The sequence below is a fragment of the Monodelphis domestica genome, chromosome 2 (assembly GCF_027887165.1).
Source record: "Monodelphis domestica isolate mMonDom1 chromosome 2, mMonDom1.pri, whole genome shotgun sequence".
Classification (NCBI taxonomy): Eukaryota; Metazoa; Chordata; class Mammalia; order Didelphimorphia; family Didelphidae; genus Monodelphis; species Monodelphis domestica.
The window spans coordinates 132,318,954-132,342,058 of record NC_077228.1 but is presented as its reverse complement, the minus strand read 5'-3'; the positions used below and the strand labels follow the sequence as shown (position 1 = coordinate 132,342,058).

Genomic DNA, 23,105 nt, shown 5'->3' with positions numbered 1-23,105 from the left:
TATGGTAAAAAAAAATGTTATAAGGAATCATATCAGATTTGTCAGCAGACTGAAATGATTAAAGTATTGTTTAAAGATCAGTTTGGTAGTAGTACACAGGATGCTTTTGGAGAAGGGACAGATGGGAAGAAAGAACAGTTAAAAGGTTAAACTATCTTGATTAGTGACTCCTGAGTGTAAACTTTCCTGGAGCATACCTATCCAGCCCCAAATCAGACTCTTTGCTTTATATGACTCTAACCACACATCCCAGTCATCTTGTAATATACTGTGTTATTGTTCATGTTTCCCCCTTACCCTTTCCATTTCTTGCTTTGAGCCTAATTAAATCATACTATCATTGTTTCTGGAAAGTACAAATCTATTGTCTTGTGGTTCAATTTACCACCTCTATGACTCCCTAAACCAAAACTTCCTCTGCCACTATTTCTTTACATGTGTTGTTTTCCTCCTATTAAAGCTTGAGCTTTTTTTCCCTTACCTTCTTTCTTAGAATCAATACTAAGTATTTGTTCCAAGGAAGAAGAGCAGTAATACTGTTTCTATCCACAGTAACTTCAAAAGAAAAACTGTCAGAACTTGGGAATTGTCTGTAGGTGTGAAGAATGAGATAAGTTAAAAATAGCTTTACTATCAAATTAACTATGAGGATAGTGATAGCACTGATGGTGAAGTTAGATGGGGAATTTGTTTTTGGTCTTTGGTTTGTTTGTTTTTTGATGGGAGAGAGAGTAGTAGGAGAATTGTTTGGTTTTGGAAACTTGGATATTCAGGTGATAATGGTATATCTAAGAGGAGTGTCCAGTAGACATTTAGATAGAGAGGATTGGCATTTGAGTATGTGTCCAACACTGGAAATCTTTGGAGATGTATTTATCTTTTTCTGGATGAGTTATTTGAGAGAGTATGAAAAAAAAAGAGTAGTCTATCCACTAAACAATAAACAATGATTAAGCATTTACTAAGTGCAATGCAAATGTTTGGTCAGAAAAGGAAATAGGTTGGCTATGTAGCAAGAGGGAGTAGTAAACTATGGATAACCTAGGTGCTACATTGGTACCCAAATAATATTAAGAGATTTAGGAAAAAGTCCCCTATACCTTAACCTTTGGGTAATTTTGGGTCTCCAGCAATTTAATGGTTATATGTCCCAATTTTCCAAAATGGTGAAAAACTAGGTTCTGGAAAGCATGACTTAATAAGTTTGAACTCAATCCTCAACAAATTCTATATCATATTATTAACTAGTTTGCGACTACTTAAGGAAGTACTTGAGAGAAATTGAGAGAACCACTATGCCATTTGTTCATTAAGAACAAGCCATGACAAAGTAACCTAATTTGCCTTTTTAGATAGGGATCCTGGACAGATAACTCAGATTAGTGTCTTACATAGAATGTTCAGCAAGGTATATAATGAAGTCTCTCATAATATTCCTATGTACTAGATAGGGAAAATACAGAATAAATGATAATATAATTTGATGAATTTTTAATTGACTCAACAACTGTAATTATAGTATTGAAATATCTATGGCTCTGTCCTTGGTCCCAGATTTTTCTAAATTTTTCATGTTTTGTGATTTGAAGACAGAGAAAGCATTCTTATGAAATCTGTAGGTTACCCAAAAACCTGGGAGAGATAGCTTCTAAATTATAATTCAAATCAGGATTCAAAACAATCTTAATAGTCAACAAATAAGATGAACCTCATTTTATATTTTACTGAGAAAATTAAGGACATTTGCCATGAGATCCTTTCTCTCCCCTTTGCTTTACCTCAGAACCCTTGACATCACTCCCCACTTTCATCTCCCCCCTCAGTCTCTGGCAATAAGATGGTTCTTTTCCCTGCCAAGATTTGTGAAAATTGTATCTTGTTCTGGTCTCCTGATCATTTTTCCCTCTTCCCCTTTTTAATCAGTACAGTAAGTCTAAAGGGGAAATAGCAGGAAATAGTTTATAAAACAGAACTTGGAGATCATATGCAAACTGTCCCAAGGATCAAAGGAACATAATTTACAAACTGTATCATATATTAACCAAAATTCATAGCTTAGTAATATGTGCAGGATGAACAGAAGCCATCTAGACTCAGCTGTCAGGGTTCTTGTCCTGTGATATATAAATCCTAGATAAATTCCCAAAATCCACAAGTTCAAAACCAGCAAAGCATTAAAAGGTAATAATAGCTTTGAAATGATTTTGATCTCTTAATGAACTAATCTCAAAGTGACAGAGATAAGAATTAATTGCCCTGAATCCCCCTATAAAAATGACACCTCAAACTCCTCACCTTCTCTATTCTTCCATCTTCCTGGAGTCCATGCTGCCTAGTGTTACCAACTATAATCCATGGTTATATGAGTGGTACACTGTGTCTCTCCTCTTCCTCATGTTTCTTGCCTTCCTTCACCATTCTATCCTATATTCTCATGTAATCTCTCTCTTGTAATAGTTAAAATAGTTGGGTGTCATAAACTGTAATGATTAAAATAGTGGAAGACTTAAATTGTAGTAGATATAAGAGTGGATGAGTAAATTGTGACCGCAGAAAATATGTTTTCACTACAGTGTCTTGTTTTTAAATCAAATATAAGGTGGTCGCCAGGGAAATATTCCCAATTATGAAAATATACCCAAGTCAACTGGGTTTTATAGAGAATTTAATTAATTACAATGAAGAATTAAAGAAAGAGAGAAAGAGTAAGAAAGGAATAAGTATGAAGGGCCTTAAGCCAACATGGCCTAGACCTGAGTCTTAAGAGAGAGATCAGTCAGTCCTTAATCACTCACCACAAGATCTGTCCAAGCAAGGATTCTAGTGACACCAGGCCAGCATCATCTCAGCTGCCTCCAGCAGCTCAATCCCCAATATGAATGTCTCTGAATGAATCTGAGCTCCTATTTAAAGGGCATTTTCTCCTATGTCACCTCCCCTAAGTCCTTATATCTACCAATCACAGTAGACAGTTTTCAAAGGACAGACCATTCTTAGTTCACACCTGAGTGGACTAATCTTTTGAGTAATTTACACCAGGAAAGCTCTGAGTAAGTTTCTCACCTCTTTGTTCCTTGTAAATTCACAAGTTGCTTGACCTTTATAGGTACTTAGCACCCTTTTTGTATTAGTCCTAAAATAGGCATGGCTTAAGTATGGGTTTAAGTACTTTTCATTGTTCAGCAAGTTTTTTCCCCTAAAGCAGGCTTAAGTAGGGGTGGAGTAAAGGTCTTCACATTTCTGATCTAAGTAGAGTTCTCACATTCCTGATCTAAGTTCTTTCATTGTTTAAAGTGGGGAATGGTCTTAACCCAACCTTATGAAGTAGGGTCTGAGAATTTTTAAGGTTCACACTCTGTACCCTTTCCATCATTTGTCTCTGTTCTCTATATGCCTAATTAAAGGGTGATTGCCACCCTGTTTCCTACTGCTACTTGTGATCTTTCCTTTTTAAAAACTATCTTATTTTCCCCAACAATTGCATGAAAAAGCAATTTTTAACCTTTTAAAAAATTTTTGAGACAAATTCTCACCCCTTCTCTCTGCTTTCCTCCCTTCCTGAGACAGCAAGCAATCTGATAGAGATTTTACATGTATAATAGTGTAAAACTTTTTTCCCCTTAATCATTTTGTAAAAAAAAAAACAAGAACAAATAAGGAAAAATGAGGAAATAAATGAAATATAGTATGTCTTGGTCTCCATTGAGACTTTATCAGTTATTTTTTTAGAGATAGACAGCATTTTTTTGTCATGAATACATAAGGATTATCTTAGATCACTGGATCACTTGGATCATTTTAGGTAATAATAGCTAAGTCGTTCATAAATATTCATCATATATTGCTGTTTCTGTATACAATGTTCTCCTGGTTGCTCACTTCACTTTGCATCAGTTCATGTAGGTCTTTCTAGGTTTTTCTTAAATTACCCTCATCATTTCTTAAAATACAGTAGTATTCCAAATCAACCATATACCACAACTTGTTTAGCCATTCCCCAGTTGATGGATATCCCCTCAAATTCCAATTCTTTGCCACCACAAAAAAAGAGTTGCTATAAATATCCTTATATAAACAGGTACTTTTCCTTTTTAAAAATATCTCTTTGGGATTTAGTAGTGGTATTGACGAATCAAAGGGTAGGCACAGTTTTAAAGACCTTTGGGCATAGTTCCAAATTAAACTCCAGAGTGGCTGGATCAGTTCACAATTCCACCAGCAGTCCATTAATATCCCAATTTTTCCCCATCCCCTGCAACATCTACTATTTTCTAATTAGTCACTTTTACAAGTATGAGGTGTGTCAACATGGAAATGTAGAAATCCCCAGTTTACTTAGTTTAAAGGTAGAAACCCTAGGTTTTGACCTGGTCACAGGAGAGGTTTCCCCCTGAGGGAAGATTCCACTTCACCAGACAATACACATCCACTTCAGGTGGGGAGATAAATCCCATCCGAAGTCAAGTAGCTCTTTTGTCTCCAGAAGTCTCTCCCAGTTTATCACACCCTCCTTCCAGGACCTTCAGCTTGTGAGACTGACAGACTGATGCACTACCTACTGAGCCAAAGCTGAAGTGGATGTCTATTTGTCTGGTGAAGTGGGACCTTCCCTCAGGGGGAAACCCCTCCTGTGACCAGGTCAAAACCTGGGTTTTCTACCTTTAAACTAAGTAAACTAGGGATTTCTACATTCCCATGTTGACAGGTGGTACCTCAGAATTTTTTAAATTGGCATTTCTTTAATCAAGAGAAGAGAGTATTTGTTCATGTGACTGTATATAGCATTGATTTCTTCATCTGAAAACAACCTGTTCATAACATTTGACCATTTATCAATTGGGGAATAATTTATATTCTTGTAAATTTGACTCAGTCCTCCATATATTTGAGAAATAGGACCTTTATCAGAGATATTGCTACAAAATTTCCTTCCTCCATCCCCAGCTTTCTCCTTTTTTTTTGGTAATTTTTGTTTTATTTTATTTATGCAAAACTTTTCAGTTTAATATAATCAAAGTTATTGATTTTAAATAATTTAATATTTTCTATCTCATGTTTGGTCATAAATTCTTCCCTTATTCATAGATTTGACATGTAGACTATTCAGTGCTTCTCTAATTTGCTAATCTTGGGGCAATTTGATTGATATGGCACTGAATAAATTTGTTAATTTAGGTGGGGATTGAATTCTTATTATATTGGCTTGACCAACCCATGAGTAATTAATAGTTTTCCAGATGTTTAGTTTTGACTATTTTTGTGAAAAGTGCTTTCTAATTGGGTTGATATGATTCCTGGGTTTGTCTTGGCAGGTAAATACACAAGTATTTTATATTATCTACAGTTAATTTAAGTGGAATTTCTTTTTCTGTCTCTTGTTCCTGGGATTTGCTGCCAATATAAAGAAATGCTGATGATCTGTGTGAGTTTATTTTACATCCCGTAACTTTGCTAAAATTGGCAATCATTTCAGCTAGTTTTTCAGCTGAATCTTAAAGACTCTCTATCATCATATCATCTGCATAGAATTTTAGTCTTTCCCATGAGTTCTCAAAGAACTGAGGCTGTGTGTGAGTGAAGAAGCATGGGCAAAGACAAAAGTTGGATTTGTGAAAGCAATGAGAGCTCAGAACTTTTGGAACACACAAATCATTGGAGATGGGGAGACTATTCCAATGGAACCTTGAAGGAAGGCAGTTAGGACTCTAAGGGCTTGGGAAGAGTCTTGGCTGCTTTTGCCTGAAGGTGGAGGACAGATTTCCTTCATCTCCTCTCTGGCCATTGCCTTCTACCTATACTGTGAGCTGAAGAGATATTTGGTCTTGTCCAGAAGAGACTTGTTAGCAATGCTGTTAGTATCTACCCTTAGAGGGAGATAATTTTGTTTTCTGAATTGACTTTATTTCAAAGCCTTCAATCAACAAGATAACTTAGAATTAGGGAGACCTTAATTTCTCTCTTTCCCCAACCTCATCTTACCCCCTTCTCCCCAAAGAATAAAAGATCCTTTAGTTAAAGTACTAGTGTGGGATTGGTTATTAGTGGGAAAATTTTACAACTTATCATCTGTGAGAAAAGCTTCATTTAAACAGTTGGGAAGAAAGAAATAGGAAGGAGTATAGGGGAGGGGCTCAAGATTCAGTCTCTTTCTTTTGCTTACTTCCTGGTACAACATCTATAAATCCCCCCACACACACACTATAACTTACCAAGTTTTCATCTCTAGTACACCTGCCTACTCCCATTTCATTATTTCGTAAATTATCAATTCACAGAGCCAACCCCTCAACATGTATCCTTCTCCCTTCCTAAAATAAAGTACTTGAAAAAGCTGTCTATATTCATTGTCTCCACTTCTCTTCTCATTCATCAACCCTTTTCAATCTGGCTTCCAATTTTATCATTCAAGAAAAACTACTCTTTAAAATTATCAGTGATATGATTAGAACATTTATTGCTGGGGGAAGCTGGGTGGCTCAGTGGATTGAGAGTCAGGCTGTGACTGACAAACGAGTGGTTGCCATAAACTGTGACTGCGAAAATATGGGTTTCAAGACTGTGAATTGCCCAAACTGTAAAGATAATTTTTAGAGTCTTGATTTTATATAAAAAATAAGTGGTCACCATGGGAAAAATTCCCAAATATGAAATACCCAAGTCAGCTGGGTTTTATGGAGATTTTAATTGAAATAAATGAAGGAATTAAGGAAAGAGAGAGAGAGAGAGAGAGAGAGACAGAGACAGAGAGACAGAGAGAGACAGAGAGAGACAGAGGAAATAGTAGGAAAGGGCCTTGGCCTGAACTTTAAGAGAGACTAGTCAGTCTTTAATCACTCACCACAAGATCTTTCCAAGCAAAACTCTAGTTTTCAGAGAGACCCTCCAATTCAACTTTCAGAGCTGAACTAAATCGAACTCTCCTGAACTGGTTCAGACAGCTCCTTTTAACAAGAAATTTCTTGTGTCACCTCCCCTAAATTTTCATGTCTACCAATCACAGTAGACACTTTCCAAAGGACTGACCATTCTTAATTCACATCTTGTTATCTCCTTCTTAATTCACATCTTGTTATCACCTTCTTAATTCACATCTTGTTATCACCTTCTCTGGGTAGACTAAAACTTCTGAGTAATTCACATCTCTTTGCTAAGCTTGCCCTTTTAGTGATTAATTTAACCTTCATAGGTACTTAGCACCCTTTTATATTAGAGCTAAAAAGAGACCTAGCTTAAGGCCTTACTATAAGTATGGGTTAAGTACTTTTTTCATTGTTCAGTAAGGAGTTTTACAACTTTATCTTCCCCTTAAGGTATGCCTAAATATGGGTGGAGTAAGGTTAAGTTCTCAATACATTCCTGACCAAGTGCCTGCATTGTTTAAATGGGGAATAACCTAACCAAATCTTCTAAGGTTAGAGTCTGAGAAATTTTAAGATTCACAAGGCCTAGAGACAGGAGACCCTAGGTTCAAATCTGACTTCAGATACTTCCCAGCTGTGTGACCCTAAGCAAGTCACTTAACCCCCATTGCCTAGCCCTTATTTCTCTTCTCTAATCCACAGTATTGATTCTAAGATGGAAAGTAAGGGTTAAAAACAAAGAAACAATAACAAAATACAAACGAGAAATAAGATTTCATGACACTATCCTCTCAATCTCATCTGCCTATATAGTCTCCTTTGTTGGCTTATCATTTACACCACACCTCCCACCAGTGGGTATTTCCCAGGGTTCTGTTTCATGTTCTTTTTTCTCTTAAAGTTATCTCTCTTGGTGACTTGATCAGCTCCCTTGGGTTTAATTATCATTTCCATGCAGATGACTCAGATTTTTATAACCCTAGTTTCTCCAAAAGCATCACCAACTGCCTATTAGACCTTTCAAACTGGAAGACCTGAAGATCCTTAAAACTCAAAATATGCAAAACAGAACTCATCTGTCCTCTGAATCTCATCCTTCCACTTCCCTATCCTTATCAAAGGCACAACCATTATGTCACTCTCCCAGATGCATAACTTAACTGTAAAATACCTTCTAGGTTTATATTTACACCATTTTTTTTCTGACTTTAGTTACAGTGTCAGTTTAAATCCCCTAAGTGATGGGTTTGAAGATCTAGAGAAGTATCAGCTAATCCAAGCCCAGGAAGTCTAAAACAACTGATATGTTTCTTAGAAAGTACTGTTTCTTTTGAATGGATTGTAGGACCACTTTGCCTTTGAGTATCCCTTCCCAGAGAAATATGTGATGACACTTCCTAAAAAAAATAAAAATCTTAAATTGAATTTTTGAGCTCACTTTTCTATCAAGTCCATGGTAATAAAGTAAAATCCTTTTTAATCCAAAGATCAGAAAGTATTTAAGGAAAATTTAGTGCCTTTGTGAAGTAAAAAATAAGACAATGATTTAGAGCTGGAAAGGACCTTGGATGCTATTCAATTCTACCCCTTCATTTTATAGTTGGGAAATTGAGACTCAGAGAGGTGAAGTAACTTACCCAAGTTCACACAGCACATACTAGGCACTTAAATAATTGTTGAATGAGTTATCAGCATATCATTACCAGAGTGGAGTAAAATGTTATTTATTGTAGCCTATAGTCCAGAGCCTCAGCTCCAGGCTGACCCAGGCCAGGTTCAATCATGGGGGCTTGAAAACCTCTGTAGTCCTCTTATACTACTCTAGATTGGACTCTCCCAAAAAGAATGGTACCTAGGAAGTCAAGCACCCCTCTGTGTGGGAGATTTTACTGGAATGGGAACCCCATTGGCATGGGAGGTTCCTTCTCTTCCCTTCTTCAGATTACTTTAGGACAGAAACCTTTTGCTGAACAATGGAAAGGACTTTGACCTATGCTTAAGCATAGAACAGGAATTTCTTTGAATCATGATTGATTTTAGAATTGATACAATGGAGATACTTGGAATAAATCTCCACCCTATTCAGTCCTAACAGGATTGAGTAAGGGCTGCAGCCTAGATCAAAGATTTAATCATTTGAAAATATGACCTTCAACAGACATGTGCAAAAGCCAGAAACCTCTGGGCGGTCCTGGGTTAAGCTAGAGCCTCCATTGGCACAGGGAAATTGATGAACAGTGATTGGTAGATGGGAGAACTGAGAGGAGGAACTTGGATGGTTTCCTTAAAGATAGGAGGGGCTGGAGACTTGAGGAGAGTGGAGGAGTTTGGTCGGGGTGATTGCGGTGGACTCGGAGAAGCTTGCGCTGAAGGAAGCTGAAGGTGGGGGCCCCTGAGACTGTTTCTCCATTTTGGTCACGTGAGTGATAGGGACTGATCTCTTTTCTTTGCCCCAGCTATCTAAGGGCTTGGGCCTTTTGGCCCAGCCTAAACAGAAGGGGTATTTAAGCCCTATTCCCTTCTCTCCCTTTTTCTCTCTCTCTATCTCTAATTCCTTTCTTGCTCCTATTGTAATTAAACTCCAAAAAAGGCTGACTGCTGACTTGAGTTTTCATTTAGGAATTACATAGCTGAATTCCTTGGCGACCTTAAATTAATATATATCAGTCTTTTAAAGTGATTCCCTTGTAACAATACACTGTCAACAAATCTGTTGTTAAAAAGACTACAACTAGGGGCAGCAAGGTAGCTCAGTGGACAGAGTACCAGACCTGGAATAAGAAGGATCTGAGTTCAAATTTGGCCTCAGACACTTCCTGGACAAGTCATTTAACCCCAAATGCCTAACCCTTACTGTTCTTCTGCCTTGGAAGCAATTAGTGTTGGTTTAAGGTAAAGGTTTAAAAAGAGAAGAGAAGAGAAGAGAAGAGAAGAGAAGAGAAGAGAAGAGAAGAGAAGAGAAGAGAAGAGAAGAGAAGAGAAGAGAAGAGAAGAGAAGAGAAGAGAAGAGAAAAGAAAAAGATAAGTACCAGTCACAGGACAAAATTGGACTACTTCCCCATAATGTACTTTCCTACTGTATTGAGCTTTCTTTCCCTCTCAATCTTGGTCAAGCAGTGGCTCCTCTTGGTATTTCTTTCAGTCAATGGGCACTCCTCATTCCTCCCTCCCTCCCTTCCTTCCTTCCTTCCTTCCTTCCTTCCTTCCTTCCTTCCTTCCTTCCTTCCTTCCTTCCTTCCTTCCTTCCTTCCTTCCTTCTTTATTGAAGGAATTAAAAGTAGGCAATGAGGAAACTAAACTATCCTATTTGTAGATGATATGATAGTATATTTAGAGAATCCTGGAAAATGAGATAAGAAGCTAGTAGAAATAATTAATAATTTCAGCAAACTTGCAGGATACAAAATAAACCCACATAAATCATCAGCATTTCTATATATTTCCAACAAAAATCAGCTGCAAGAGTTAGAAAGAGAAACTCCATTTAAAATCACTCTAGACAATATAAAATATTTGGGAATCTATCTGCCAAGACAAACTCAGGAATTATGTGAACATAACTAAAAACATTTTTCATACAAATAAAAATATATCTAAACAATTGGAAAAACATGAATTGTTCATGGGTTGGATAATATAATAAAAAAGACAATCCTATGTAAAATTATTTATTTAGTACTATACCTATCAAAGTACCAAAAAAACTTTTTTATAGAATTAGAAAAAAATTATAATAAAGTTCACCTGGAAGAACAAAAGACTAAGAATATCAAGGGAACTAATAAAAAAAAATGGGAAGGCTGGGGGCCTAGCAGTACCAGATCTTAAACTGTACTACAAAGCAATGATCATCAAAATAATATAGAACTGGCTAAGAGATAGAAAGGTGGATCAAGGGAATAGAGTGGGAGTAAGTGACCTCAGCAGGCTAGTATTTTATAAACCCAAAGATTCCATCTTTTGGAACAAGAACTCACTATTTGACAAAAACTGCTGGGAAAATTGGAAAACGGTATTTGAAAAATTAGGTTTAGATCAACATCTTTCACCCTATAACAAGATAAATTCAAAATGGGTAGATGACTTAAATATAAAGAGTGAAATCATAAATAAATTAGATGAACATAGAATAATATATCTGTCAGATCTGTGTGAAAGGAAGGAATTTAAGACCAAGCAAGAGAAAGAGAACATTAAAAATATAAAATGAATAAATTTGATTATATTAAATTAAAAGGGTGTTGTACAAACAAAATCAATGCAACCAAAATTAGAAGGGAAGCAACAAACAGGGGGAAAATTTATAATAAAATTCTCTGAAAAAGGTCTAATTTTTCAAATATATAAGGAACTAAGTCAAATGTACAAGAAATCAAGCCATTCCCCAATTGACAAATGGTCAAAGGACATGAATAGGTAGTTTTCAGATGAAGAAATCAAAACTATCAATAATCACATGAAAAAGTGTTCTAAATCCCTCCTGATTAGAGAAATTAAAATCAAAACAGCTTTGAAGTACCACCTCACACCTAGCAGATAGGCCAATATGACAGTAAAATAATACATTTTGGAGGGGATGTGGCAAAATTGGGACACTGATACACTGTTGATGAAGTTGTGAATTGATCCAACAATTCTGGAAGATAATTTGGAATTATGCCCAAAGGACTTTAAAAGAATGCATGCCCTTTGATCCAGCAACACCACAATTAGGTTTGTACCCCAAAGAGATAATTTAAAAAAAGGTTGTACAAAAATATTTGTAGCTGTACACTGTGGTGGCAAAAAATTGGAAAATGAAGGTATGTCTCTCAAGTGGTGAATGGCTGAACAGATTGTGGTATATGAAGGTGATAGAATATGATTGTGCTATAAGGAATGATGAACTGGTGTGAAGATGGGATTAACTTTCCCCATGCCCACTTTTAGATTTAATCACCAGAAGCATATACACCTCACTTATCCTTAAGTATGGGGAGGTCTGTGTCCCATGTGTGTTCTAGTGGGTGACAAATCAGAAACAACTGACTGCCCTGTGGGCAGTCCTAAGCAAAGCTAAAGCAACAACTGCTTCACATAAAGTGGAAGGAATGCACAGGAAGTGACACAAAGAAGCATCTATAAAAGCAGTGGCAACTTCTTGTGAAGTCAGTTCTTCAGAGTTCAGAGTTGGAGATGGAATTGGAGTTGGAGGCTGATGAAGGATTGCTTCGTGAACCTGAGACTCTGAAATTTGGTGAGACTATTTTTGAATCTCTCCCTTTAAATTACCACGTGGGCGAGTGAAAAAGCTGACTCCTTTTCCTGACTTTTCTGAAGGTACTAGCCTCTGGAGAGGCCCCTTGTCTTGGAGGATGCCTTATTGCTAGAACCCTTGTTTAATTTACCTCTGGGCCCCTCTTTGCTGAGCTTCTGAAGCCCTGCTTAGTTCAGACCAGGCCATCATAATTATCTACTCTCTCTCTCATTTCCTTATGTTCATTCTTTCTTCTTTTGTAAATAAACTACCTTAAAAAGTCATTCTGAATTGCGTAATATAGTTTTGGTGAACACATTTAGTCCATCCTTTAATTTTAACTCTTACACTGGAGGATTTCTATATGAACTGGAAGAACCTCCATGAACTGATACAGAGTGAAATGAGCAGAACCAGGAGAACATTGTCCATAGAAAGTGAAACATTGTGGAACAATGGAATACAATGGATTTTGTTACTAGTAGCAATGCAACAATCCCAGACAATCCCAAGGGATTTATGAGAAAAAATGCTATCCACATTAAGAGAAAGAACTGTGGGAGTAGAAATGCAGAAAAAAAACCCCATATAGTTTATCATTGGTTTATATGGGTACACGATATGCATTTTGGGTTTCAAAAGATTGCAAAAATGAATAATATGGTATGATGATAGAAACCACTCTCCAAGTTCGTCCTACCCCACACCCCATCTCTCTCTCTCTGGGGGTTGGCACTCAAGGGCTTTGCAGGCTTAGCAGCTTAGTGGGCTTTGGATTTCGGTTTAGGGTATTTTTCTAGATAGGTATGATTTTCTGTCCCCTTATTACATTTCTTCCCCCCCTTATATTTCCTTTTTTTAAAAATTAAAATTACATTGTTGCGAGCTACTGACATACTCCTGATTTAAGAGTTATAATGGCAACTACACTCTTTTTAAAATCAATATTACATTTGATAATTTTACTTTCATTTATTTCAACAGAAATTATGTCAAGTTATAACATTTATATAATCCAGTAAAATTGCTTGTTGGCTCTTGGGGTGTGGGGGAGGAAAGTGGGGAGGGAAATAAAATGTATCATGGAAACATGGAAAAATATTTTTAAAAATTAAAAAAAATAGATGGATCTGATTTTTTAAAATTAAAGAATAGCCAGACATCTATTTGGTGGCATATTTAGAGATAATTCAGATTAAACACTTTGATTAAATGAATACCCAGTTGATAGAAGCAATTACATTTAGCTTGATGATTTGTTAAATAATTTTCAGTACGACAACCTGGTTAATTATATATTGAATTTTCATGCTACCTTAAAATTAAAGAAATTCTGTCTTCTGTTTTGCAGCAATCAAGGAAAAGAAATCATAAAATTGAGAAATTTAATATGAATTTTGCTTAAGTTTTACAAGGTAATTAGTAATAATAAAGATAAAGCAATTTGAAATAAAGCATTCTAAAAATCCAATTTGAAGCCAAATACATTTAGTTAAGTGGGCAAATTAAAATGGTAACAAATTAAGTCATTATTTGCAGTTTGGAAAAAAGAAGTTGTATTCATGACCCCAAGAGATAAGATTAGGTTTTTCTAAAAATCAAAGGAATCTTCAGTTATAAAATAATCTCATTAATCACTGTCTCACAGAAGATATGAACTTTTTACTCATTGTAGTTCTTCTTAAGAAGTTTTTTAAAAATTTATTTTAAAAGTCTTATTTCTCTAATTAGAAATCTATCAGAAATCTTCCCCCATTAGAATGTAAACAGTTTGTTCTCATTAAGTCCTTTCTGATAAGTTACTTGTTTTTACATTTCTTATTTTTATCTTGACTCATTTGTTTGTATTTCAAGTTTCCTTTTCGATAATTATGTTTTCATCACGAATATTTGGAAGTCCTCTTTTACTGAAGATTCATTTTTCCCTTATAGGATTATATTCAATTTTGTTAAGTAAGTTATTCTACTTGTAAACCATTATCTCTTGCCTCTCGAAATATCTCATTCTATGTTCTGTGCTCCTTTATAATATCTGCTGAATCTTGTGTCATCTTGATTATAGTTCTTCAATATTTGAATTCTGTGTGGCTGCTTGTAGTGCTTTTTCTTTTATCTAGAGACTGGATTTTGGCAATGACTTTCCTCGAAGTTTTCATTTGGGGGTTTCTTTTAGGAGGTGACGGGTCGATTCTTTCTATTTACACATTAAGGTTTTTTTTTTTTAATGATATTCAGGTTTCTTTTTATGGTCATGAATTTCAGATTATCCAACTATGTTACCTTTATCTGTTTTCAGGTCAAATTTTCCCCAATATAACTCATATTTTTCTGTATTTTCTGAAACTTTTGACTTGAACAAGTCTTGTTATCTCATTGAGTTATTAACTTCTATTTAGTTCCCTTTCATTTTTAGGGAGTGTGTTAGGGTAAAGTTTTGTAACTCATTCTTTTTTCCAGGTCTCTCTTACATAACTCTCATTTCTTTTGCAATATATTCTCTGAACTCTTCCCTAAATACAGGAATTCTAATTCCTCCTGGGGTCAAGCTATTTGATTTTTTTCTTCAGGGTTTTGATCATGGATTGCATATAGAAGCCGATGAAGACAAAAGGAACTACATTTCTGATCCTTTTCCTCAGCTATATTACAATTCTGGCTGACATAATGGATCAAAATATTACTTATTTGAAAGGCATTGTATCTTGTGACTTAGGAGTTTTCATAACTAAAAGTTCCCTATAGTAGAATATTAAATGTATACCAAATTAAATGAGAATAACAAAACTAACATTTGTATCTTTGATGTATCTCTAGCTGTTAGTACCTCCTCTACCTTCAACATGATCTTGCTTTTACTTTATATATATTTTACACTTATTTATATGTGTTTTTAAATATCCTGTACCTTACCACAGTGCCTGACTCATAGTGGATACTCAATCAGGTTTGTTTAATATTTTCCAACATTTCCAACATGTGTATACTAGTTCATAATTGTTTCTATTAGCCATTGTTGTGAACAAAGGATACAATTGAGTTAGACAATGTAGGAAAACCAGAGAGAGCTGTTTCAGAGGCCATGGCATAAATAAATGTCTAGTAAATGGAGGTGATCAACAGTATGAAATGCAACAGAGAAGTTAAAAAGCATGCAGATGAAAGGCTATTAGATTTGCTAACCACTTATGAGTACTTGTGACAGTTTAAGTTGTGGATGGCATATGGCATCTAGATTGAAAGGGTCTCAAGTGAATGACAAATTAAAAGTAGTAAGGATAGACTTCTTAGGAGTTGAACATTGAAGAGGTATAGGAGATACTATGAAAGGATAGCAGGTTCAAGGAACAGGTTTTTGTTTTTCTTTTTTTAAGTAGAGGAGAGACTTAAGTGTATAGTAGTTTGTAAATAGTTTCTAACAAATAGTTTGTAAGTAGAAATGGAAGATGTGAGAGAATGATCCTTAATGCATCAAGTTCTCAGAGATGGGAGAGATGGAATGAAAGACTCAAGTCTAGGGATTATACATTGAATGGAGATAACTCACTTCATCTTTTGAGACTGAACTCTACACTAGAAATCAAGGTTGGGCCTTTCTAATTGTTACTAATGTCGACTTTTGATAAATTATTAAATATTTCTGGGCCTCTCCAAAAAAATTCATTGTATCTGTAAATCACATAAGTCACTTTAAGTAAGTCACTTTACTCCTAAGCCCTCAAATTCTTATATGTAAAATTGTAGTTGGACCAGATGAGCTCTAGGAGCCCTTTTCAGCTCAAAATTCTATGATCATATTACTGTAGTTTGTTATTATATCTTTGGGGCTTAACAAAGTGCTTTGCACATAGACATTCAATGTGTTGAATTCTTAATTCTATAAATGAATTATTTCAGCCCAAAGTTTCATCAGTCTATAACCCTGTGAAGTTTCCCTACAAAGCTCAGCATCTTCCTCTCTTTATTTTTCCCCATAACTATATTAATGCAATGAGGTGTTAAATCCTTGGATCTGTTCTCCCAGTAAGATCTGAAGGTTATTGGTTTCCTCAAGTAGGTTGCCTTCAGAAACTTTCCCTCAGCCTCAGAGTTGGGAGGGACTTCAGAGATGATATAATTCAACCTATATGTCAACAAGAGTGCCTGAGGGAGGAACCTTAGTGGTCATCAAATGCAAACACCCTATTTTACAGATGAGGTCCCAAGAGATTATATGACTTGCTTTAGGTCACACACTAGCAAGAGCTAGGATTCAAATCAAGTCTTATGACACCAAATTTAAGATATTTTCCATACATTATGCTTTCTAAAATATCCCTTATAAATGGTATCTTCCTGAAGACCTCCAATGAGGTAAACTATCTTCTGAGACATCCATTCCACTTTAAAAGCATTCTAAATTCAGAATGTTTCCTCACATTGAGGTGAAATCTTTTTCAGATCGCTAGTGAGCTATTCTTCCTAGCTCTGCTTTGTGAAATGTAGGGTAATAGTCTAATTCCTCCACCATTTGAAAAACCACTAAATCTTCCTTGGGCTACATACACCCTATTTCAGGTCAGGCATGTCTTTGAACCTAGGAGGCTTGAAACCTAAGACTAGCTTCCCTCTGCTCTGCTCCTTCCCAAGCATGTTCTCGAGGTCACATAGTTGTAATCATGGGGCGCTCAGTTTCCCAACAACAGAGGAGAGGGAGAATTCCTTTTTAAGGTTGAATTACACGGGTATATTTACAAATATATATATGTGTGTGTGTGTGTATATATATATATATATAATACTTCCTAAAAGTGACTCTTGCATCCCATTTTATTCTTTTTTTGGGCAGAAGAAAAGTGGTGCCCTTAGACTGACGTTAATGACACAAGCTTTTCTGGCATGATTGCTAAAACAGTTGGTCCTCATGCTTACTCAGGATAACAACAGCTGTGCACAAAGCGGATGCCAAGGGGTGAGTTCATCAAGAGCCATCGGTCGGGGGCTTTTCAGCTGCCAAATACTCGTGTTTCACTCTACTCGTTTGCCCGGAAAAACCCTTCATCTCCAAGAATCCATCCAAAGCATGGTGAGGGAGAAATCTGCTCTGGGAATGCAGGATCAATGAATAACCAGGACCGCAAAGAAAAAAAGGAACTGAAAAGCCGAGGGCCTTAGTGACCGGAAGTGGCGAAGCGAGAGGAGGTGAAAAGGCTGGAGCAAGGGAAGTGACGCAAGCGCCCGCTCTAAGGCGACACGAGGATGGTGCGCACGCGCAGTGGAATCGCTCTCCTCAAGAGTACCACTCTGGGCTACCCGGCAGGCTGAGCTTCCTCGAGGATTCCGCTGGGTCCTAAGAGTAGGTGGTGAGGGGAGAGAGCAGAGCTCCAGGTAAGTGTCAGGGTGAAAAATCTCAGATTCAGCGGGAGCAAACGGGGACTGGGCCTTGTTTCGGAAGTCTCCTTCCGTCTAGGCCTGCTTTTTTTTTTTTAACCCTTACCTTCAATCTTAGAATCTATATTATGTGTTGGTACCAAGGTAGAAGAGAGGTAAGGGCTAGGAAGTGGAGGGATTAAAATGACTCGCTCAGGGTCACACTTGGGAAGTGCCTGAGATCACATTTGAATCTAGGATCTCCTGTCTCTGGGCCTGACTCTCTGTCCAATGAGCCACCTAGCTGCCCCTTCCCCCCGTAAAAACTAATGGCTTGTCTGCCTTGCCTAGGAAGCTTGAACCCTTTTTTCTCTCTTCCCCCCACCTCCCCTTTGGAAGGAGAGGCTTGGTTGCCATGGCTATCGCGTTTTTGAGAAGGAGGGCCTGGGCGTGCAGGTGGAGGCCTATGACCCTTGGTCCAATTATGAAGCCTCTCGGTAATTGTGGTTTTTAACTTTAAAACCGTGCCATACTTTTGTGTAGCCCTGCAGTTATGATGATGATGCTATCTGTAGGAATTTATAAACTGCCTTCCCCATGACAACCTTCTGAGAGCTTGATAGTGCTATTATTAGTATCACCATTTTACAAATGAAAAATTTCAACAATTCAGTTTAATTCAGTAAATATTGGTTAAGCTCCTTCTATGTGCCAGGCAAGGGGATTCGCTGAGAGGCAAAAGACAACTCCCGCCCCCAAGAGCTAATAAAGGAGACAGCATACAAACATACAAACAAAGCAAGCTGTATACAGGATAAATAGGAAATAAGGAACCAAGGGAAGACCCTGGAATTAAGTTAGGAAAAGCTTCCGGTAGAAAGTGCGATTTTAATTGGGGCTTAAAGGGAATCTGGGAAGCCTGTAATCAGAACCCTAGAAGGAAAGCCTTCAAGGTATGAGTGAATCCGAGAAAAAAGCCCTGAGCCAAAGTTGAGGACCTAAGTGTTTTTGATTCCAATTCACAACTATTTTGGGTGTCAAGGCTGGGATTTAATAGTTAGCATTTAAAGAGCCAATTAAGGTTTGCAGAGGACTTCATATGGATTTCTCTTTGTGATCCTCAAAACTACTCTGGAAAGCAGATGCTTTTATTATCCCTGTTTTACAAATGGGGAATTTGAGGCACAGAGAGAGGAAATGAAATGCCTGGGGTAACAAAAGCCAGTTAGTTGCAGAGGCAGGATTGTAACTCACATTTTCCAGACTTCAAGCCCACTGTTCCACTTAGCTAAGCTACATACAGATGTCCAAATCCAGCACTTGGTTTATGCTTTCATAGTGTCAGTTTTAGTGTAGAGAAACCTGGCCTTGGAGCCAGGAAGGCTTGTTTAAAAGTCTTTGACACTCACTGGTTGTGTAACCTGGTCAAGTTACTTAACCATGTGGTGCTATAGGTATGGCTAAGTTACAGAAGTCCTAACTTACCTTGGCAGGTAAAGTTTTCTCAATTAGGAGTGTCCTGTATTAGTGAATTGACTGGCCCAGTCCTTTTTGCTTTATGTACATTATATCCTTTTAACAGAGAATATAACTTACATTTAGAAAAAGAAACTGAAGTGCCTAGTGCCTTGACAATGAGAAAAATGAATTGATTTCTAAAATCTAATCTAACTCAACATTCCATGAACTTATGTTATATAATATTTTGTGGTGTTTTCAGATTATTTCTTGCCTATTTTTGCTTCAACAAAATTGTTTAGAGTTGCTCTCCATTAATTTAGTTCTCTCATTGCCACATCATTATAAGCTCCTCATATACTAAAACCTTAAGTAGTCGTGGATGTTTGGATGTCTACTTTAGATGTGTCAGACACCTTCCAACCAGATTAAATTGTTATTGGAAAATATTTAGTAAGATAAATAAAAATAGAATAGAACATAAATAATATTAATATATGATTCCTAAGTCAATATACATCTAGCTGTAAGAATTCTTATTATTTAGAATTTAGTGACCTCTGTTTCTGTTTGACACCATTGTTCTGCACATCAAACCACTGATTAGAAAATTATAATTTTTTTTTACACTTAGTGCTAACTGATTACTTCTTTAAACAGTCCAGTAGAAGTATTGTTACTGATTTAATTGTGAGTGGGGTGGATTGACTACATCAGTGATAGTGAACCTTTTATAGAGGGAGTGCTGGGCCCTGCTCCCACCCCACCCCAAAGACCAAGTGCTCTGCCCCCCCCCCCCCAACCTAGTGCTGTCCCCTGCCCTCTGACTTCGCTCTCCCCAACCCTCCTTACCCAAGAGGAGGAGGAAGTGCTCCCATTGGGCTGCTGGGCCTACCAACAGATGTGGTGAGAGGGAGGAGAGTGGCCCCAGCACTCCCCTCCCCTCCAGCTATGTGCCCAGAGCTATGCTCCCTTCAGACCTGTAGGGGGAAGGGAACAGCTCTGCCTGGACTCCTTCTTGCTTTCTAGTATCCAGTTCTGGCAGGTGATTGCAGGTGTGCACACAGAGAGGGCTTTGTGTGACCTTTTTGGCCCATGTGCCATAGTTTTAATATCACTGTACTACATGATCTTTGGCTCCTTCTGGCTTCAAATCTGTGGCCTCATGAATTGTTTAGGTTTAGCAATGCAAGTTAGTTAGGGTTTTGCTTAAGTTAACAGATGTTTATCCTTCCCACCCAAGAGAGCTAGACTTTAGTGAATTTTCCTTTGACTATTATTTGGGTGACCCATATGCATTCTGAGCCACTATTTTCTCATGTGTAAAATGGGAGAGTTGGACTAGATGGCCTCCAAGGTTCTAAAACTGTGAATCTAATGTTATCCCCATAATATATTAATAATACCCACAAATGATAACTTGATTGTTTATGAATTTAACTGGTGTCAACCTGTACAAAACTTAGACTTGCTAGGTGATAAGTAAATAAAATAAAATTTAGGGTTGAGAAATTGAAATTTGGGACAATGCACTGCCTTTTCAAACTTGAATGTCTGGGAAGGGAGGCGAGAAAGAGGATTCTTATAGGTCTTAGTTGTGGAAAACAGAAAGAGGGAGTAAGACTGGGATATATAGAACAGTTGAACTACAGGAGGGAGTGTTGCAGAAGTGTCTTTGCAATTATCTCCATCTAGGAAGAGGTGGTTGGAAACTGTTGGGGTATATGGTAGTCTTCTTGGGGGCAGTTAGAAACTGCTGGTCAGAGCAGGTTCCCAAGGGTTGACTTTGAGGTGGAGGGGGGTGAGGAAGCAGTTAGAAACAGGATAGGGACCCAGAGGTTCTCAGGGGTTGACAGGAACTCAGATTTTGGAATTGCTTTCAATTTTATTCTCATAGAGTCCAGATTTATTGTCTCTATGAACTAGTTGATGTTGTAGTGTGTTGTAGCATGTAAATACTCAGTAATTGTTACCTGACTACTAATAGGCACTATTGGAAAAAATATTGAACTTGGAGCTGGAAGACTTGGGTACAAGCCTGGCATTTGCTGTTTACCGGTTGTGACTTTCCTCCTTCATGAGATGAGGATAATTATACTTTCTACCTCACAGGATTGTCTTGGAGAAAGTAATTTATAAATAGTAAGCCTATAGAAAAGTGAATTGTTATTCTGTATTTTTGAAGATGAATTTCTGTTAAGAAATGGAGAAATAATCTATGTGTAGATGGAGAGGAGTACTTTTTAAGGATTAAAGGAAAATGATGAAAAGGAGCAATGAACAGACTTTGCTTTGTGAATACTTGCTATTGTTTCATTAGCCTCTTTTAAGTCTCACACTTTCACCGTATTTGTTCTTGCTCTTCTCCTATTCATCTATTCCTTTCTCCCCCTGCACCCCTCCCCTCAACTTTCTCTCCTTGAAAATTCTTGCAACATTATGTCTGATTCCCCTGCGACCCCATCACTCTCTATCTTTCTTTGCTACTTGCTTTAGCAAGCTGCTTTGAGGATAGAAATTTTCATTTATATCTTTGCAGTCCTATTACCTAACACAATGTCTTGCATATTGTAGGTAGTTAATAAATGTTGAATTCCTTTATATGGAAGGTACTTTCTTGTTGATTTCAACTACTGTGGAAAGCTCAGTTTTGTTTTAATCTAAAGGAAAAACTTACAGGCACACTGAAATTTATGCTGTATTTATTAGTATTTTTTAAAAATCCTTTTCTTTTTCTTTTTTGCATTTGATCCTTAAATTTAAAAAATCTATTTATTTAATTAATTAATTTAGAATCTTTGCCCATGGTTACATGATTCATGTTCTTTACCACCTCTCTGCCCTCCCGACTGTAATGATAATTTTAGGGTTGTGACTTAAAGATCTAGAGTTAATTGGTCACCCAGGAAAATCCCAAATAAAATACCCAAGTCAGTCTGGAAATTTATGGTAATTTAATTAATATAGAGGGAGGGAATTTAAGGAGAAGGAGGAAAGAGAATATAGGATTCTCCTGCCTGGCCTGTGCCAGGGGGAGTTTAAAATTCCTGCCTCTAGTTCTCTGAAGAAGATTAGAGGCTTTTAAGAGGATAAAGTTGGAAAAGTAAAGGAGGGAAACTCAGCCAGAAACTCACCACCAAACTGGACAATAGCCACCCTAAGATGCCAAAAGGCCCAGCATATTGCTATCAGCTAACTCTCTGTGCAAAAAGAGGAAATGAGCCAATATATAGACCTTTCACCCTTGTATCCCCTCCTCTAAATGTCTATTCTTTTAGAGTCCTCATCTTCTTTGATTAGATTGTATCTTTAGAGTTACTTAACACTTCTTTGTTAAGTTCACCTTTTGTTAGTTACTTGACCTTTTTGTGATTAATTTAACCTCTCTAGTTATTTAACATCTTTTTGTATTAAGATACTTATCATTTTTTGTGATTAATTTAACCTTTATAATTACTTAACACCTTTTTGTATTAAGACCTAAAAATAGACTTAGGTTAAAGTTCTAGCTTCACTGTAAAGTGAGAACTAAGTACCTTCATTGTTTAATCAGGAGATTACAACTTTATCTTCCCCTAAAGTAAGTCTAAGTAGGGTGGAGTAATTTTAAAGTTCACACCCTCCCATAACCAATATGCAGTTCAACTGGGTTTTACATGTATTCAAGACCTATTTCCATATTATCAATATTTGTAATAGAGTGATCATTTAGAGTTTATATCCCCAATCATATCTCCATCAAACTATGTGATCAAGGAAATGTTTTTTCTTCTGTGTTTCTACTCCCACAGTTCTTTCTCTGCATGTGGATAGCATTCTTTCTCCTAAATCCCTTAGAATTGTCCTGGATCATTGCATTGCTGCTAGTTGAGAAGTCCATTACATTCAATTGTGCCACAGTGTATCTATCTCTGTGTATAATGTTCTCCTGGTTCTGCTCCTTTTGCTCTGCAATAATTCCTGGAGGTTGTTCCAGTCCATATGGAATTCTTCCAGTTAATTATTCCTTTTAACACAATAATATTCCATCACCAAGATATACCACAATTTGTTCAGCTATTCCCCAATTGAAGGGCATCCCCTCATTTTCCAATTTTTTTGCCACCACAAAGAGCTTGACTATAAATATTTTTGTACAAGTCTTGTTCCTTATTATCTCTTTGGGGTACAAACCCAGCAGTGCTATGGCTGGGTCAAAGGGCAGG

At 36.9% G+C, this 23,105-nt stretch overlaps 2 protein-coding genes across 3 annotated transcripts in view; both read left to right on the top strand.

The window, feature by feature from the left end:
- HHIPL2 (HHIP like 2) overlaps positions 1 to 23,105 on the top strand; it is a 148,858-nt gene that overhangs the window by 62,321 nt on the left and 63,432 nt on the right. The window lies entirely within an intron of this gene.
- Positions 16,927 to 23,105, top strand: part of LOC100024925 (TATA box-binding protein-associated factor RNA polymerase I subunit A) — a 35,522-nt gene continuing 29,343 nt past the window's right edge. Inside the window, exon 1 of the mRNA XM_001375986.4 lies at positions 16,927 to 17,460. The gene's annotated coding sequence lies outside the window, so the exon portion shown is untranslated. The remainder of the gene's footprint in view (positions 17,461 to 23,105) is intronic.